General features: G+C 39.6%; 1 pseudogene; it reads left to right on the plus strand.

The window, feature by feature from the left end:
- The first annotated feature begins 18205 nt into the window (after window positions 1–18205).
- LOC131928979 (U4/U6.U5 tri-snRNP-associated protein 2-like) lies at window positions 18206–19606 on the plus strand (annotated as a pseudogene).
- The last annotated feature ends 1381 nt before the right edge of the window (window positions 19607–20987 follow it).

A 20987-nucleotide genomic window follows, 5' to 3' on the forward strand; every position in this document is an offset into this window, starting at 1 on the left:
CAAGCACTAAAACACACGCATGGCGACACACACACACACACATAGAGATCCACAAACGCAAATAAATGCTCATACATATTTATATACATTTACTGCATATAGGCCTACTTTTCTTGAGATAGAAACCCATTAGATGATTCAGTTATTCAGAAAAAATTCTGACTGTGATATAAACATTTAGATCAGTGGATTTTATCCTTTTTTGGAAGTACCGAATCCCGACCGTTTCAATTGCGAATTAACCGAATCTTTCTAAAGTCCGTACTGACAAAATCAGATTGTAAAGCATATGAATTGGGTGTGTGTCTTGACCTCTACCGAACACCTGAAACTGACTAACCGAACCCCTGGTGTTCGATCGAACCCAAGTTAAGAACCACATATTTAGATAGACTACAGACGATTAAAAAGATAGATAGTAAACAGGAGATGACAAATTAGTTCACATAGACTGATGCGTTAATATTCATAGACTACAGAATGTGATACTATTAATCCACATGGATTGTAGAATGTGAACTGTTAATCCGCATGGATTGTAGAATGTAAATTATTAATGCACACGGATTAATAATGTAAATTATGTAAATTATTAATCCACATGGATTGCAGAATGTGAACTGTTAATCCTCGTAGACTACAGTTAATAAGAAACGAACCCATTAGGACTTCAGAAAGTTATATACTAATGCACATAAACTACAAAAATACATTAATCAATACAGACTACACAATTTGGTATTATGATGCGCATTTACTAGAAATACAGATACATAAATCCACAAAAATCTAAATTACTAATGATACTATAATTTTGCATAAACTACATAATGTGGTGTATTAATTCACACGACCTACAGATGACTATTATATCTTTATCACTACCATGTGTGAACTTGCTGTATCCAAAAGACCCGAGAAATTTTAGAAGCCCCCCCCCCCCCCCTCCCCCCCTTAGTTTTTTTTTAGTTGTGCATTTTTTTCTCTCTCTATTAAAGCCATTCCATCTCTGATTAACACCACCAATCGAAGTATTTTCTTAGTGTACTTGCTCCGGTCGAGTCCAGGTCGTGATACTTAAGACCCCCCCACCTATTTACTACCACCAACCGATGTATTTTCTTAGTGTACCTGACTCATGTCAAGTTCAAGTTGCGAGACTTAAGACCCCACAGCTATTTAGTACCACCAATCCAAGTATTTTCTTAGTGTACCTGACTCCTGTCAAGCGTAGTTCGTGATACTTAAGACCCCACACCTATTTAGTACCACCAATCGAAGTATTTTCTTAGTGTACCTGACTCCTGTCGAGTGTAGTTCGTGATACTTAAGACCCGTACAGTCGTGTTGGGGGTGAAAGGTTGCCAGGAAATCAATTAAAGAAACCTCTCTCAGACGGCGGGAACCGTTCGGTTAAGACAGGTCACGTCTGCTGGTAACTGTAGTGCAGCCGTTAACCGGATTACCCGGTGGAAAAAGGTGTAGGGTAAGCGGATTAGGCCAACTTATCCGTCCACTGTAGGGCACCCAGGAATATTAAGGTCCTGAACCACTTATGGGGGGGGGGAGTGGCTTAACTAAACATAGGTGGGTAATGTTTAGTTAATAATAGTACAATTATCATGGATAGTGAACTATGGTGTAATTATTAAGGATAGTTAGTAATGATGTCATTATTAAGGATAGTTTATAATGATTTAATTATAAAGGCCAGTTTCTGATGTAATTATAAGGGATAGTTAGTAAGGATGTAGTTACAAAGGATAGTTAATTATAATTTAATTAAAATGGGTAGTTTATAATGATGTAATTTTAAAGGATAGTAAATATCGATTTAATTCTAAGGTTTTTTAAATACATATATTATTACAAAGGATAGTTAATAATTATACAATTACAGATGATTGTTAATAATGATGTAATTATTCCTTGTATACAGCCATAATCGTTACATATTATGGGATGTTTTCAGTGGCGTAGGCAGGGGGGGGGGTGGGGGGGGGGTCATAACCCCCCATAGACCTTGAGGTATATATATAAAGTATGAGGGGGGGGGGGGTGTAAATCGAAAGTTTGTCCCTGGGTAAAAATTTGACCCCCCCCCCCCCCCCCCATGAGACGACCCTTGCTACACCACTGGATGTTTCGTTTAAAGCAGGAATGTAGACTTAACCAAATCAGGGGAGTATCACGTCTACAAGACGTCAGTAATTTACCAGATTCTGCATACATATTCATATTGGCTGGTTTGACTAGTTTCACGTGAGTAAAACAAACTGCGCCACTCAAGTTAGACAACTCGCGGGAGGCGTGTCTGCCACACAAACTACTAATGGGTTTAATTAAGTGATCTCTAGTTTGTTGAATGAAAACCACGTGTACATGCATTGCAGTGAAAGCAATTTTGTATGACTAGAGTTGCATTGTTGCAAGGATTCTTTGCTTTACATTAATACTAATAGTTTCGCTGTCTGTCTATCTGACAAGAACGCTCTGTCTGACAAGAACGCTTTGTCTGACAAGAACGCTCTAGAGAAAACACAAGCAAAATAAAAACATGCACAGTAATTCGAAAAACGAAATATGACGTCGACACATTTAGCGTAGAGTAGAACATAATCTCAAACCAGAGATTGCACACAGTAAAATGACGTCATTGATTATCGCGTAAACATTGAAAAAAAGGAAATGTTGTCTAATCTAAATGGTTTGCGTGAAGAGTTTCTTGCATACAATTCTTCGGGTAGGGGCGAAGCCCCACCCCCCGCGTAAGAACGTCTGAGCCCCCCCCCCCCCCCTCCACAACTCAAAAGAAATTTCCTCATCGATACTCTATAATAAAATTACCGCCTAATTAATGTGTCTAATCTAAAAAGTGGTTTTCTTGCAATGGGACGGTAGACATGTTTTTTTTTTGGGGGGGGGGGGGGGGGGGGGGGGGTGGGGGGTGGGGTGGAGGGGTGGGTGTGGGGGGGGGGGGGTGTGTGGGGGGGGGGTAGGGGTGGTGTGTGGGGGTGGGGGGGGGTGGGGGTGGTGTGTGGTGTGTGGGTTGGTTTCAGTGTTTCTTTCAGACTTTTTCCTCCCCGGAGAGGGGTGGGGGTACTTGAAATTTTCGGGGGCGGGGGTAGAATTTTCTGGGAGGGGGCGGACACTGGAAAAAGTATATAATTATATTTCGTTGAATGGGACGGTAGACATGTTTTTTTTTGGGGGTGGGGGGTGGTGGAGGGGTGGGGGGGGGGTGGTGTGTGTGGGGGGTGGGGGTGGGGGGTGGTGTGTGTGGGGGGGGGTGGTGTGTGTGGGGGGGGGGGGTGGGGGGGTGGTGTGTGGGGGGGGGGTGGGTTGGTTTCAGTGTTTCTTTCAGACTTTTTCCTCCCCGGAGAGGGGTGGGGGTACTTGAAATTTTCGGGGGCGGGGGTAGAATTTTCTGGGAGGGGGCGGACACTGGAAAAAGTATATAATTATATTTCGTTGAATGGGACGGTAGACATGTTTTTTTTGGGGGGGGCGGTGTGTGGAGGGGGTGGTGTGTGGGGGTGAGGGGTGGGGGTGGGGGTGGTGTGTGGTGGGGGGTGGGGGTGGTGTGTGGGGTTGAGGGGTTGGGTTGGGGGTGGTGTGTGGTGGGGGGTGGGGGTGGGGGTGGTGTGTGGGGGTGGGGGGGGGGGTGGGGTGGGGGTGGTGTGTGGGGGGGGGTGGGGGGGGGGTGGGGTGGGGGTGGTGTGTGGGGGGGGGTGGGTTGGTTTTAGTTTAGAGAAAAGAGACAGCACTATCAGCCTAGCGCCCGTTGTACCCTTCCTCAACGGGCCATTTTTCTCGTACAATAATAATTACAGACAACATTTTTCTCATTTGTATTTAAGTGGGAAGCAGTGTTTATTCAAGACACTTTTTCTCCGGGTAAAGGGGAGGGGGGGGGGAGGCACATTAAAAATGGGAAGGATGGGGGGAGACGCACTTACATTTGTTAGCGGAAGGGCTGATACTGGTTACAGTAATATTTTCTATATTATTTATTTATTTTATCTGTTACGTCTGGGGAGGGTGGTGAGGGTGGGGAGTGTCGTTGCTCTGGGGGGAGGGGGGGATAATGGGGAGGGGGTGGGGGCTTTTGTCGTTGCTCTGGAGGGGGGCAGTGCTCCCGAAGAGATCCCTAGAAGAACCTCTGGTAGGAAGAAAGATAATGCATTACATCCTTGAGTCGTTATTGGGGAAGCTAATAATATGGTAGTGATTTAATCACCATGCATTCCGCTCAACAGATTTAGGTAAAGTGGACTCTGGTATAATATTCACAGTGTATCTTTCGGACTTTCTCCGAAAGTGTGTGTGTGTGGGGGGGGGGGGGGACTTGAAAGTTTCGGGTGGGACACTTGAAACTTCCATTGGGGTGGAGGGCGGTTGGATGCTGTACTCTGGTTAAAGTATATATTTTCTTTTGCATTATGAGGTGGAAGGGGAGTGGTCTAGTGGTAGACATCTAGACTGCAAAACCCGTAAGTGTCGTGTTCTTCTGGGCTCAAGTCAGTAGACCGACCCTGAGTCTACCCAGGTCTGATGGGAACCTACGTCACACATGACCACACTATCCCTTCATATGCCGAGGTCAAAGAAACAGGGGAACTCTATTTCCCTTGCCCCATAGACCGTCAGGTTTGGAAGGATAACTTTTTTGAGGGGGTGGGGTGGACATGCTCCAGAGAGTAGCCCACCCCATGATAGATGCCTAAAAGAAATACTGTGCGTTACACGATGCCAATTTGGCGCCCCCCTCGTAAGAAAATCTTTGATTTGCACCCCTCCCCTCTCAACTTTTCGATTTGCACCCCCCCCCCCTCAAACTGTCAAAATGCAGCTAAAATGACATTTTAATTTGTTTTTACAACCCATTTTGGCGCCCCTCTAAGGTCGGCGCCCGGGGACATATGTCCCCCCCCCCCCACTGCCCCCCATCGCTACGCATCTGCACGATGCCCTGTTTAAGATAAATAAAACAATGCTCAAATGATGAGTTTTACACATGTTTCTTAATAAAACCAGTCACGTGATAGATTTCGTTAAGGTTTAAACTATTTATATCTATGAACGCTTTTGTCAGCTTAAAGGTGCCTGAATGTTTTTTAAAGCTGTTTGAGTGACATTCAAAGCACAGGAAGTAGCTCAATGCTGTCACATAGAAAACACAGGAAGTAGCTCAATATTGTCATAAACAGCCGTTTTTTTTACAAGCCAAAATGGAAATGGCAAACTAAAGATTGATTTGTTTGAGCATTAGGCTATAGGATCATTAGTTTAAAGTTTAAACTTAAGGACTGAGTTTTTTAAGATGTGATTAATTTAAACAATAGGCAAAACGGTGTTCTTTTAAAATCAAATTAAAAAGGTGGTTTGTTGAAAAGTCAAGCTGAAAGATGATTTGTTTAATTGCAGTACTAAAACAGGGACGTAACTTGGGGAGCGCGGGTGGGGCGGCTATCTTAGGAGCCAAAACTGGAGTAGGGGGCTGTCACAGCCTTTTCTCCTACCTATTTCATGGCACACAATCAAAACAAAAATCAACCCTTGTTCCGATAATTTCCATAATTTTATTGGTTCATATGTACAACACCATCACTGCCCATCATCGCCATGTTGTTCGCGCTCCCTCTCTCTCCGCTTCCTTTCCTTAGCGCATGCGCACACCCACCTTACATTTTAGATCCATATCGCCTTTTTAAGATACACACTCGAAACAAACATTCATCTACATTTCACTGTTACAGGGGCAAAACAAAATTGGAATATAGAAAGCTAATTTTGAGCTGCATTACTGAACTATACAGTCGAAAATAAGAACATCCATTTTTAAATGGGTTTACGGGCTTATTTTACTGTTTTCTACAACACGTTGTTGAACAACAGAATAAAAACTGCCATAGGACAATAACTGACACAAAAAAAACGAATAAAATTGGAAGGTGTGAAGTGGGGGAAAATTAATAGCTCACCGCGTGAACGGGTTGCTACGCCTCTGAAGAACGATTGGCTCTTAACGTTTTATTTACCTGCTTAACTAGAAGGTGATTTCTTTTACACGCTGAATGATGATTTGTTTACACAGAAAACACGTGCTGGTGTGGTAACCTGCTCCCATCCACAGCTCTCACTTGTTGCAAGTAAAGTAGGAGATTTACAAATTGAAAAGACACCACTAAAAACACAAAAGGTAAAATTTACCACTTACAAAAAAAAAAAGAAAGAAAATAAACCTTTAAAAAACAGCTACAAAAAAACAACCAATTAGCAAAACGAGTTGTATCGAAGAGATGCTCGAACATTTGTCAAAACAAGCGCTACATCAGGTTCTTTCTCCATCAAGCTCACTCCCAAACAAGACAGAAATCTATTTTTAGATTGTGAATTTTTTTTATCACTGGTAATGATATGGGATGTAGGCTGTCATGTATTATGCAAACCTGTGAAGAGCATGTTAATCGTTGAAATGACGTCATAGCATTCTAATGTTGATTAACGTAAGTAATTACAATGTGAACCTGCATTTGAATTAATGAAAGATTAATGTTGAAAAAGGCTTTACAGAAATGATGTTTTCAGGATGGTCGGACTTTATTTTGTTGCTAATATTTAGCTTTTAACTTCTGTTTATTATATCAAGATTAACAATGGTTAAGGTTTTCATCTGGGTCGGCAAGTGTTGTATAGTTTACAATAGTTTTGGATTAAAAAAATATATATTTGAAAAGACCTACCCATCAACCATGTACCTCTACAGCCTATAGGACTTGGGCTTGCTTTTTTTTTCAACTTTTTAAAAGGCTTTTATTACGTTCACTCACTCAGTACATTTATGGCTCACAAAATTTATGGATAAAAAAATAGAATATTAATTAAATCCACATCTTATTATCATGTTCAGCTGAAATTGAAATACAAGAATTTCTAATGTTAAATCTAATTAAAGGTTTTTATTAAATTGACAATTTAACTTAAAAAAAGACTATAAATCTAAAAAAAACTTACTAAATAAAAGGGGAGGTAATAAAATAAAATCAGATCAGAGGGCCACTGAGGGTGAACAGTTTTCTCAGTTGCCTCATTCTGTGCCCTATCGTCCACCGCGAACTAAATAGGGGCAGATAACTGAGTTTAATGGGTCACAAGTTCCTTGATGGATTTTAACGTAAATATTTTTATTCGTATCCTATGTAGTGGCAGATTCATTTTGAACGAAACACCAAAAAAAAAAAAATGGAAATATTTCGCACAAAAACTATTTTTAAGGAAGAATAATATATTCCCTTTTATAGTGAGTTCATAGAGAGTTGTAATTTCTATAACATAAGACCTTAGTTTAGTTTCCATCATTGAGCGCCCTGACTTTTATATTTAGTAATACACCATATAGCTTTAGTAAGGTTACACCAACCTTTCTTACTTTTCAGTACGATTTTTCTTTTCGAAATTTGTTTTGTCATTTGTTGATATAAAAAAAAAGCAGTTTTCCTTAAACCACAATTTTAATGTGAGAATTATTTCAATATGTTTTTAAACTTTGCCACAGACGTAATTTAAAGCGTCAGTTTGCCTTGCCATGTTCGCTTTAGTACAATATTTTATCAAAGGCTTAATGCGGACTTGCAAAAATTGCAATAGGAATACTTCTTTCTTACTTATAATTTTATTTATTGAAAGTTGACTTATACAGAGTATTAAACGTCTTATTTGAGTTTTAATTTTTTAAACGTACACATTTAAATATTTAATTAATTGATGACTTAACAGAAGTGGGGTTTTTATATGATACATTAGTATTTTAGATTATTGTTCTTTCTAAGTTTTTTCGTCTCAGACATGTAATTTACAGCGTCAGTTTGCCTTGCATGTTCGCTTTAGTATTACAGTTTTAGTCATCGGCTTGTGAGGACTGATACAGATTTACAATAATAATATTTCTTTTTGTAGCGATCTTTCATTCATTTAATTCAGGGGTCGGCAACCTGCGGCTCGCGAGCCGCATGCGGCTCTTTTGATATCAAGATGCGGCTCTCAAGCTCCTTGAACAAATAATCTTAATAAAAAAATAAAATATTTGAAATAAAAAACATGTTAGTGGCTCTTCGAAACCAGGGAAATATTGAAAATTGCAACTTTTGGCTCTTCTGCTTTAAAAGGTTGCCGACCCCTGATCTAGGATGGTTTACATACACATAGATCTAAAATTATAAAGCTGAATGGAAGACATGTGAATCTATATTTCTTGGTCTTTCACATTTTTACGAATTATGTATTTAATGAAACTAACAGTTTTTATGTTTAATTTAGAGCCAAATGAAATTTTTAAATATAAGATATAAAAATAATAATGGATAAATAACCATATTTATTCCTTCTTAACCGTTTTCATACGATAAGAAATATTGCATTTTATTTCAATTTGATTACTATTTTATGTTTAAACTATTTCTGGAAAAATAGTTACAGGTTATTTCCCTTATCATCTTAAACAATGGGAAATAACTACCGCGATATTATATTCAAAGTTTGGGTAATTGTAAATATTTTATAGCACCGAATTTATTCAAATTTATAAAACAATCACTACAATCACTAATTATTTTTTAAAATGCTTATTAAATATTACAGACGTATACATTCGTACTTAAATATGAGTTGCTTTATAATGTATATTTATGTCATCGTTTTTGCACCTTGCGCTAACCCACAGTTCTCCAGCCAGTGTTTCTTCCAGACCTTTTTCTCCGGGGCGGGGGGGGGGGGGGGGGGGGGGTGGTGGAACTGGAAATTTTCGATGGGGGGGGGGTGCGGTAGACTTTCTTCGGGGGGGGGACGGACACTGTTAAAAGTATATATTTGCTATATAAATTATACACATTTCATTTCGTTCGGAGGGGGGTGGGGGGTGGTAGATTTTTTTCGGGGGGGGGGGGGGGATGGGGTTTCGCCCCCCCCTCCCCCTCCAAAGAGATGTTTGGAAGAAACTCTGTCTCCAGTTTGAAAACGAATGATATTTCGTGGATTAAGTTACATATTATTGATAGCCTCAGTTTTTACTAACCTTATCTGTGCATTCTATACCGGGTTAGATGACGGTTTATTGAACCAAATTCCATCATAGACCAAATGATACAACTAAACGCCAATTGACAAATTTTGACGTTGATGCCCTTAACCAAAATTTACGCATGTTTATTGAAATGTAACAATTACTTATGTGTCCGTATTGAGGCATAGCCGATAAGAGTAATGTAGTGTTAACATAATCTCGATCGAATGTCTATCAAGTCGAGAATAATTCTTCCTTTTTTTTAGGAAAAAAAAAAAGCTTTTATTATATTCTCAAAGCACAAAATAAAAAAAAAAAAAAAAAAAAAAAAAAAAAAAAAAAAAAAAAATAGTTTGCAAATGAAACAATAGAAAAATGTACTAAAAAGTAAACAAGTTAATTAAAAAGTCTAGTGACAATTTTAGCGCAATTTCCTTATGTTATCTAAAAATAGCTCTGTCGTAGCGTAAATCAAGAGCAGGGTTAGTAAAACCATTGGTTAGTTATTAAAACGTTTTTTATTTTAAAAAATTTCAGTATTTTACATGTTTTATTTACAATAGAGTTACATGACTAAAAACAATTGCGCGCCTAGCTACTGAACGTGATGACGCAGCCATTGAACGTGATGGCGCAGCTATTGAACGTGATGACGCGTGTGGTGTGGTTGGAAAAAATGCCTACTAATTCGGTCCAAATTTTAATTACTTCAAAAAAATTTTTGTGACCGAACGAAAGGATATTTTTGAAAACTTTCTTCGGCAATATTGTTCTAAATTATGACAGGAATCGATTGGTACATGTTTCAAGTCACTAAGTGGTCTGGTTGCCGAGATATGGGCAAAAAACTGCATTTTTCGAGAATTTTTGGCTTTTCCGGGAAATCAAGGAAGGAATTCCGGAATTTTTATGGCCTATGTTCATCCTCGTAACTTGCTTAACATAATTGCTTTTGGAACTAGTCATCGATATTGCTTCGTTGAGGAGGAGATACGACTTAAAGCTGCGGACACACATTCATCCATCCATCCATCCATTCATACATTCATACATCCAGAAATGACGGGTTAATAAACGCAATTCTCCAGAATGGAAATTGCGCTAAAAAAATAATTTAGTTTGCCTATAAGCTGGTATGACTTAATATAAATGCCTAGGCGCTCAGTGCCGGAAAACTGAACAAATATCTTATGAAAGGACATGTATTCCCCATAAGTGAGCACCCAGGCTTTTTATTTTTGTAGTTGAACATTGATCTTTAGTTTATTAATCATTGATTTAGAGGGTTTTTAAACGTAGATCTAGATTTGGTTAAACATTGTTTAGATGATTTAAACATAGATCTAGATTTGGTTAAACATTGTTTAGATGATTTAAACATAGATCTAGATTTGGTTAAACATTGATAGATTTGGTTAAACATTGTTTAGATGATTTAAACATAAATCTAGATTTGGTTAAACATTGATAGATTTGGTTAAACATTGTTTAGATGATTTAAACATGGATGTAGATTTGGTTAAACATTGGTAGATTTGGTTAAACATTGATTTAGATATGGTTAAACGTTGATCTAGAGATGGTTAAACAAGGACCTACATGTGATTAAACATTGTATTGGTTAAATATCTAGAGGTAGTTAAATGTTTATCTAGTGTATATAAAAACGAAAGGTTACCATTAAGAACGTGAGGATTAATTTAGAAGAATCTTTGTAGCGGTTGTTATGGGCCATCCACAAATGACGTCACCTTTTTGTGTTTACAATTTTTTACCTTTCCCTCTGTCACACATGGTCAAAAAGATCGAGATCCCCCCCCACATGACGTCACACCTCAGCCAACAACCCCACTCAAAATTACAGTAGAATTATTTTTTTAAAACATCAATTTAAAAAAAGAGAGTATTTTAAAATTTTCTATTAGAAGTTATTAAAACAGTTTCTAAAAGGCGAAATAACGGCTAAAAATCAGTTTCTAACATTACTTTTAAAAATGCAAAAGTGTGGCGTCACACTATCTGAACCCCCCCCCCCACACACACACATACCTCCATCTCCCCTTCATCGCACATCATCACAAAATTACGGGCTCCCCTCCCCCTTTGGAGTTTAACCTGATCAAATTTATAAACTTAACACCAATATCACGTGCTGAGATAAAACTAGGTCAATGCCAGGCCGCCATTTAAATTTTGAGACCGAAAAAAAACTCATACTGTTATTTCATTTTAAGGATTCTGTTTCACTTTTTAGGTGGCGCTTAACATTGACAGAAAAATAGGGAGGTAGGGGAGGTAAGCGTGGGTGGAGTGTCACAATTACTGCCCTTGGTATTTACCATTTTAAAACGTAGTAGGCTATATACTAGTTTCTAAAAAACAAACTCAAATCACTTAGGGAAATAATGGGTAAGAAAAAAATTAAAATAATGAACACAGGAAAGTTTTTTTGTGGACTTTGAGTAAGCAGAGTCAGCAGGAGAGGGGGACCTGCCATTTAGCTGACAGTGGCAGCAAGATGTACTGGGTCACAAGAATAGAACTGGTCACGTGGTGTAGAAGGTCATGTGGTGTAGAAGGTCATGTGGTGTAGAAGGTCACGTGGTGTAGAAGGTCACGTGATGAAGAAGGTCATGTGATGCAGAAGGTCACGTGGTGTAGAAGGTCACGTGGTGTAGAAGGTCACGTGGTGTAGAAGGTCACGTGGTGTAGAAGGTCACGTGGTGTAGAAGGTCATGTGGTGTAGAAGGTCACGTGGTGTAGAAGGTCACGTAGTGTAGAAGGTCACGTGGTGTAGAAGGTCACGTGGTGGTGAAGGTCACGTGGTGTAGAAGGTCATGCGGTGTAGAAGGTCATGCGGTGTAGAAGGTCATGCGGTGTAGAAGGTCACGTAGTGTAGAAGGTCACGTGGTGTAGAAGGTCACGTGGTGTAGAAGGTCACGTGGTGTAGAAGGTCACGTGGTGTAGAAGGTCACGCGGTGTAGAAGGTCACGTGGTGTAGAAGGTCACGTGGTGTAGAAGGTCACGTGGTGTAGAAGGTCACGCGGTGTAGAAGGTCAGTTGGTGTAGAAGGTCACGTGGTGTAGAACGTCACGTAGTATAGAAGGTCACGTGGTGTAGAGGGTCACGTGGTGTAGAAGGTCAGTTGGTGCATACTGTCATGTGCAGTGTTTCTTCCAGACTTTTTCCTCGGGGAGGGGGGGGGGGCACTTGAAATTTTCGAAGAGGCGGACTAAAATTTCCGGGGGGAGGGATGGACAAAGTTAAAACAATGTTAAAAGTATATATTTTCTATATAAATTCCATTTAGTTCGGGGAGAGGGGAGTGGGCGGTAGACTTTCTTCGGGGGCGGGAAGGGGGGTTCATGTTATGTAGAGTGTGTCTCATTAAGGCCTGTATCTCATGGGCTCCCCTAGCAAGTTCACATCTCCCCCTCCCTCCACCATCCCACCCCCACCAAATTAAAATACAAATTATCTAGAGAGTGTAATACTTCAACCAGTGACCACCACTCACGGAAGTTTCAAGTCCCCTCAAGAAAGCTTTAAGTACCTCTTTCCCCCTTCCTCTCTCCTCACCCACCGGAGAAAAAATGTTTGAAAGAAACCTTTGATGTAGAGAATCGTGCTGCTGTATGTCTTAGGGGACATAACCTTCAGACAGGAAACTGGGTGATGACCCAGTGATAGCTGCTAGGTTCAGCTGAAACTAAGATGGGGTCGGCTTTAAAACTAGTTCCTTTTTTTCCTGACGCACCGTTTTCGTTTGTTGGGGTCGGTTTTAAAACCTAGTTACTTTTTCCTGAAGGTAATTAATGCGTAGGCAGGGGGGGGGGGTCATGACCCCCTCATAGACCCCTCGGTATATAGAAAAAGTATGAGGGGGGGTGCAAATCGAAAGTTTGAGGGGGGGGGGGGTGCAAATCGAAAGTTTGAGGGGGGGGGGTGCAAATCGAAAGTTTGAGGAGGGGGGGTGCAAATCGAAAGTTTGAGGGAGGGTGCAAATCGAAAGTTTGTCCCCGGGTAAAAATTGGAACCCCCCCCCCCTTGAGACGATCCTGGCTACGCCACTGATTAATGTAGTATGTTGAGGCCAGTTTTAAAACCAGATACTTTTTCCTAAAGCACCGTTTTATTTATTTAATTGGGTAATTTATGTAGTATGTTGGGGCCAGTTTTAAACCTAGTTACTTTTTCCTGAAGCCCCGTTTTTATTTTATTACATTGAGTAATTTATGTAATATATTGGGGGTGGGGGGGGGGTAGAAGAGTTTTTAAATCGGCGATAATTGCATGTATTGTCGACCTAATTATTACTTAGCAAAACATACTGTAAGGGACGGCGTGGTCGGTAGTCAGAGCGCACCAATTCAGACCCGGAATGATGAGTACCTAACATACTTTAGTAAAAAAAGACGGCTAGATATAGAACTGACCACACTCTTCGTTTCTATGTCGAGGTGATCCAAAACAAATGAACTCTACTTCGTCTGCCCAATGACCGATAGTAACTTGCTTTTTTTTTTAAATATACGAATAAAACTGCATATCCATACAACTCAACAATTTCAAACAACTGAAGTGAACGACTATATTCCACGTGCGAGAGACAAACACATACATTTTTGTATCTTGTCTTGAGTCTGAGTCATGTGACCGTTGTTTTGGTTGTGTTACGATCGTATATTTCCCGTAACCCTCTAGGTCATTAATCAAACCGAAACACACCACAACAGCCTTGACCTACTTCATTGACCTTCCGCCAGTCTGCCTGATGTATCCTTACTGAGGCTGACAACACGATCACGTGACTTATAGAGATCGATACTATAAATAGAAAAAGTTTTCCCTTCCAGCAGTAGCTTATTTTATTTCTAATTTATACATCACATTAACATTGTATGTGGAATATTGGTCTAGCCACCATGCAAATGGGAAGCTTATGGCTTGTATTGTAATTACGTAAGCGTTAATTAATTATGTAAAGTGGCTTGACAAAAGTGCTCGTGAGTATGTACGAGCAATGCACACAGGCATCTAATTTAATTAAAACCATTGTAGTTGATTATACTAATTGGTTGGTCGAAAAGTGTACTTGGAATAGCGAATTATAATTTATATTCGGCATGTCACGTTACATAAACGTTACAAAAACGTTTGTTAAATCATAATTTACAATATGTATGTCCTGTTACATAGATGTTAAAAAAACTTTTATCAAATTATAATGTATATATTAATATATTAATATTATATATTCCCTATGTCCAGTTACATATACATTACAAAAACTTTTATTAAATTACAATTTATATTCCTTATGTCCAGTTAAATAAACGTTACAAAAATTGTATTAAATTATAATGTACATTCGTACGTCCTGATACATAAACGATACGAAAACGTTTATTTCTGTATATTTAATTATTCTTGTCAAATTGATAAATTCGACATGTCGGCGTGGTAGAGCGGTAGAGCGCGTGATCACGAACCCTCCAGATGCCCATGTTACCTGTCAATTCATACCTGTCTTAAGCTGGAGATAGTGAAAAGAGCTCGGTACTAACTACACTATCCTTTCAGAAGGCGACGTCAAAGAAACAAACTCTACTTTAACTACCCAACCACCGACAGTTTTTCAAACATTTGTTACTTTAGCAGGAAATAACCCCCAAAAAAAAATAAAAAAATAAAATAAATAACAATTATTGGGACTGACGGGAAACATTAATTTACCACATGTCAACAAGGGTTTATGTTTTTCTAAATTAACCGCAGACATTAGCTTTTAATCAAGCCACATACCATAAACCCAGCTTCTAGCCAGAATTTCTTCCCTCTCCTCCCCCCCACCCCGAACGAAACATAATGTATAACGGTCTACAATATATTTACTTCACTGGTTCCTACTCACTCCCTCGAAAATTTTCGTTAAACCCCCCTCTCAAGTATCTCCGCCGTAAAAAAAATCTGAAAGAAACACTGCTCCTAACTTGTTTAAATATTTCAGTGCGGTTATGCTACCTCATTTGTCTAGTCACATTTAGCCAAACTTGAGCATTAGAAGCTAGTTCTTTACAACACACCATTGATAGTTCTAAACTTTAAACCAAAACCACAAACTAACAGTGCAATGTTTTTTTCCAATACAATTACTGGAAGTCAGTATTACCACAATTATGATTCAAAAAATAAAAGTAACCCTCTCAACATCTCAAGCCTGAGCGGTTCATAACACGTATGAGGTTCAGTTCTTGTTTCTATGACATTGCAGAGTCGTAGCGAGGGGGGAGGGGGCGACATATGTCCCCGGGCGCCGACCTTAGGGGGCGCCAAAATGGGTTGGAAAAATAAATTGAAAGCTTGAAGGGGGGGGGGGGGGTTGCAAATCGAAATCTTGAGAGGGGGGGGGGGGGGTTGGGGTGCAAATCGAAAGTTTGTCCCCCGGGCGCCGGGAAGGGTCGCTACGCCTCTTTGACATTGGCATACAAAGAAATAGTGTATTCAGTTCTATGATCAGCCGCGTTTTATTTAAGGTAACCCCTAACATCAGTCAGGTATCCATTACAGCTGGGTGGACTCAGTGACGTCTTATGGTCCCATGTCCGGAACAGAACTTGAGACCATCGGGCTAGTAGTTGTAAGGTATCTTTACTCAAAGGTTGTCTTGTGACTATTCCGTTTGACAAGCAAATCTTTTTACATGTCCTTACCATCTCAGCAATTAAAAAGGCTTACATGGTTATGACAAGTGGGCGACTAGCTTGAATTATTGGACTTGTATCGTGTTGACTGATAAGAAGTAAGTATGAAGCCCCCCCCCCCCCCCCCCCCTTTCTGACTCACTCTAAAGCAGAAAAAGCATAAAGCTCAAACAAAAGCAGAAACAGGCATTGAGCCCCCCCCCCCGGTTCTTAAAACAAAATCAAGCATAAAATCTGCCCCCCCCCCCCCCTCACTCTCCGACTCATACTAAAGCACAAACAAGCATAGTTCCCCCCCCCCCCACCCTCTGACTCACATTAAAGCAGAATCAAGCATAAAGTCCCCCCCCCCCCACCCTCTGACTCACATTAAAGCATAATCAAACATAAAGTCCGTCCCCCCCCCTCACCCCCAACCTCTGACACACTAAAGCCAGAACCAACCCTAAGGGTCTCTCCTGACTCACCCCCACAAAAGCAGAAAACGCTCTAGAGACTTGCCTGCCTGCTGTCCTGTCTAGGTCTGACCATATCCAGATCTCCCTAGAGTGTCAGTCACCCTCGTCCTCAGGCTAGTCCACCGCGCCATGCTGCTAGTGGGTACATTATTCATGCGTGGATCGTATTACATGGACCCAGGCATTCGTTTAAAGACTGTTGACTAACACGATTATATTCCATGACTGTGATGACGCTAGTTTAGGTAGGATAGGTCAAGTAGAAGAAGTTAATAGAAACAGACTATAGCTAGAAAAAATTAAAATACAGGAGCTGACCAGTCACGTGGGACGGTCAGCTGACACTGAAGCGTGGGTCTGCAGTTAGGCCAGGCAGTTGATAGATAGTTAGCGAAGAGAACGGCCGGAGTTAGGTAAAGAGTTAGAATGTAGTGTGTTAGATTGGTCATGGGAGTGCGTAGTTAGTAGAGTTAGCAAATAGTATATAGTTTAGGTTAGTTAGATAAGGTAGGAAGTTGATTGTGTACATTTTAATAAAGACCGTTATATTTTGACTTGGAAAGTGTGTTTTTTGGATTTCACGAAACGATACAAGAAATGGTTTCATCTTAATCACCCACACCCTCACATTTGGTGGTACTGCTTTTCCCCACCCTCACAACTGGCGGTAGATCTTCACAAAACCCCACCCTCACAATAACTAATTATCTCAGGCACATTACCTCAAGGTCGATTTATCTTAAAGACAAAATATCTCAGAAAATATTATCACTTAGCAGAGGGCGTAGCGACCCCTCCCGGCGCCCGGGGACAAACTTTCGATTTGCACCCCCCCCCCTCGAACTTTTCATTTGCACCCCCCCTTCTCAAACTTTTCATTTGCACCCCCCCCCCCCCTCAAACTTTTCATTTGCACCCCCCCTCAAACTTTCGATTTGCATCCCCCCCCCACGAACTTTTCATTTGCAACCACCCCCCCCCCCTCAAACTTTCAATTTGGCGCCCCCCCCCCCTAAGGTCGGCGCCCGGGGACATATATCCCACCGCCCCCCACCCCTCGCTACGCCTCTATCGCATAGACTTAACATCTCACAGACAAAAATTTCTCAGGTCAAAAAGATATAAATACAACGACAAACGACATTTTGTTTTGGATATTTTGTGGGAGATCATTAACCATGAGATTGTTTTTTCTTTCCGCTAAATGATACGTTTTTGAAGTGTCTGCATGACTAGATTTGCAATAATGTTTTCTAAAAACATTTTCTCAATATTAAAATACAAAATAGGGCGGTGAAAATTATTTCAATAAATTATTATTTTTTTGGTAGTACAATAAAGCATGTTTTCGTTGTTGGAAGGCTTTAATTATTTAATATAACGATATCTATGCTGAATTCTCAGAAGTTTCCTTTCTATTTGTTACATTAAGTATCAACAATGACTTATTACTTGTATTTTACTTTTATACTTTGCTAATATAGTTCTACAGTCTAGGTTTTAGACTAAATTTGAGTTTAGCCATACGTAAATGTGTTTGATTAGATTTGTGTCATGGAAACGGATTACGTCCCCATACATAACTGTCAATTAATATAAACAGAAATCAAGGGAGAGAACTTAACGTAAAAGTGTTTAAAATAAAAACAAATATATTGAAATTGCTTTTTAATTATCCAAATAACTTATTAACCTCCATTTTATTTAAAATCAATACTAAAGCTTTACTTAAGCACTAGCAAATGCAAGTTTTGCTAAGAAAGTAATAAAATCTTGACTGTAATTTTAAAACAAAGCAGCTTTGCTTCTAGATTTAATTAATTTTACATTAATTTTCTCCTTTTACTTATAAACAATTATTACAGAAGTCTAAGTTTCTTCTCAATCGCGCACTACCATGAATCGGAAAACAAAACAGATATTAACCGCGAAATAGGAATGAAGATGAATAAGTCCACAAAATGACGAGGATGATCAAATAGTTTCCACATAAAGAAGCAAAAGTAGACAGAAATAGATCTTGCCCATATTTAGATACAATCAACAGATCTGTTCTTGATTTGACTTTGAGAAATTGTGCTCTCATATAAATGTGTATGCTTGTGTGGTTTGTGGCAAGTACTTTCAGGGTCGAGGTAACAACACTCATGCCTACACATAGTGTTTTTAAAGGCCACCTTGTACGTTTAAACCTTCAAACATAGAAGTTGTATTGCCTGTCTGACAACTATCAGATCGTTGATTCTTCTCTGGAAGACATTATCTATGATTTGAACCCAACCTTTAGTGAGTTGATGATTGGAAAGCTGGACAAGAATCCAAAACTTTCTAGAGCGTATGATGGTACCACTTACCTGCCTGGTATTGTTGGTCTTAACAACATCACAGCTAATGATTACTGCAATGTGGTTCTTCGGTCACTGTCCCATGTGGGTCCACTGAGAAATTATTTCCTTAAGAAGATAACTACAAGAAGATGACGTGACCACATGGAGACATAGCTTTCATACTGGTGCAGAGGTTTTATGAGCTCATTCGCAAGCTCTGGAACCCCAGTAACTTTCAATGTGGTTCTTCAGTCAATGTCCAGGGGTCGGCGTGGTCGAGTCGGTAAAGCTCATGGTTGCTAAACCGAAAAGTCACGAGTTCGAACCCTCGGGCAGATGAGGCTCGTTAGCTGGGGACAGCCACTCTTCTAGGAGAGACAACTCCAAAATTAAACAACTGCTGCCTTGTAGTTTGTTCTTGGTGGACAAAGGCTATGGAAGCAAATCCAAAAAGAAAAGCAGGCTGAAATCGGAGTCAATGGCCTCAATGGCGCATAACCGGTTGACAGTTAACGCTTAATTGTGTTGGAGGCGTGGTCGAACAAAGTCTCGAGTTCAAACCAACTGGTAGATAAATCTCGATCCCCTTCAACACTAATAATTAAGAACGAAGAAGAAGAAGAAGTCAACTTCCCATGTGGGTCCACTGAGAAATTACTTCCTTAAAGAAGACAGGAAGATGAATCGACCACATGGAGACATAGCTTTCATACTGGTGCAGAGGTTTGGTGAGCTCATTCGCAAGCTCTGGAACACCAGTGACTTTAAGGCTCACGTCAGCCCCCATGAGATGTTGCAGCCCCCAAGAAGATGAACAGTAGCATCATCAGTAAAACTTTCAGACGGCAAGATGTTGGTCGATTCTAAAAAGATTACTAATGTTGATTTGAGTGAGGCAGAAAAGGCCAAGCTTCAGTTAGAAAAAGAATATCAAGAACAAATTGATGACATGGCTTGGTTGTATTTGACCTCTGACCTCCCACCCCTCCATTGTACCCTGATGAATCCAGAGAAAACATCATACCTCAGGTGCCTTTTACTAATTTGTTAAGCAAAGTTAACATATATATATATACTAGCCGTCCCGGCCAGGCCCTGCTCTGGCTTCTGTGAAAAACCTTTCTGTTAACGACCATTACCTGTGTGTTTAGTAATCATCATAAACCCGGCATTGCCCACCCAAACCACAACCAACCAAAACAACAAAACGCAAACATAACGCTAACACAATTACAAATACAAACGAAAACAAAAAACCTAACAACAAACCCAACCACAACCACAAACACCAATACAAACACAAAGAAAAAAACAAACAAAAAAGCAAACGAAAACAAAAACCTAACAACAAACCCAACCACAAACACCAATACCAACAAAAAAAAAAAAAAAACAAACGAAAAAGCAAACGAAAACAAACCAAATCCAAACGCAAAACCAACCAAAAACACAAATACAAACCCAAACAAAAAAAACACAAACAAAAACGAAAAAAAGAAAGAACGAAAACAAACCAAATCCAAACGCAAAACCAAACCCAAAAACCACAAATACCAAAACCCAAACAAAAAAAAAAACACAAACAAAAACGAAAAAAGAAGAACAAAAACGAACCAAATCAAAAACGCAAACCACTAACGCAAACCCACCTAAACACAAAGAAAACACTAACGCGAACATAAACGCCCGGGCAGAATCGCCTGTTTAGCTTAATAAACGACTATAGTACCCCAACTTATTCATAGTTTTTGCACTCACTTAAACGAACGCGCCTGTTTCAATTTAATGAACAATTATAATACTCCAAGCTTATCCGTAAAATACCTAAAACATTTGCACTTGATCAATCCCCGCTAATTATGTAATTATTTTTTTTCCCAACACCAAAACAAAGTAATTAAAAAGTAAATGCTTTTCAACTAATGCTATGGTTTTATAAAGGGAAGTAATTGTGTTTTGCCTAATTTATCAAAGGGAAGTAAGCGCTATAGGACTAAATAAAAAACATAATTAGAATTTTTGTAAAAGATGATATTTTTTTAAAACTTGTGTTTAATGAACATGCCGACAATTATTACTATAATTTGAAAAAGGAAAATGATTTCCCAACACTTTTAATAGTAATTTTCTAACTCATAAATTTAGACAACCGCGCACGATAATTGATCTAAACACTTAAATCCGTAGAAATGCCAACGACAAACATATAGCGTTACAGAATTGAGCTTTATATATTAGATATATATATATAATATATATATATATATATATATATATATATGGGGCGTAGCGAGGGGGTGGCGGGGGTGCGGACCGCACCGGGCGACACCATTTAGGGGGGTGACACCAAGGCAAAAAAAATAGCAAAATATATAGAGAAAAACTTGAGGGGGGGGGGGGGGTGCAAATCGAAGGTTTTGGGGGGGGGGGGGGGGGG

This window comes from Physella acuta, unplaced genomic scaffold, assembly GCF_028476545.2.
Source record: "Physella acuta isolate Inbredline_101_S28 unplaced genomic scaffold, ASM2847654v3 ptg001579l, whole genome shotgun sequence".
Classification (NCBI taxonomy): Eukaryota; Metazoa; Mollusca; class Gastropoda; family Physidae; genus Physella; species Physella acuta.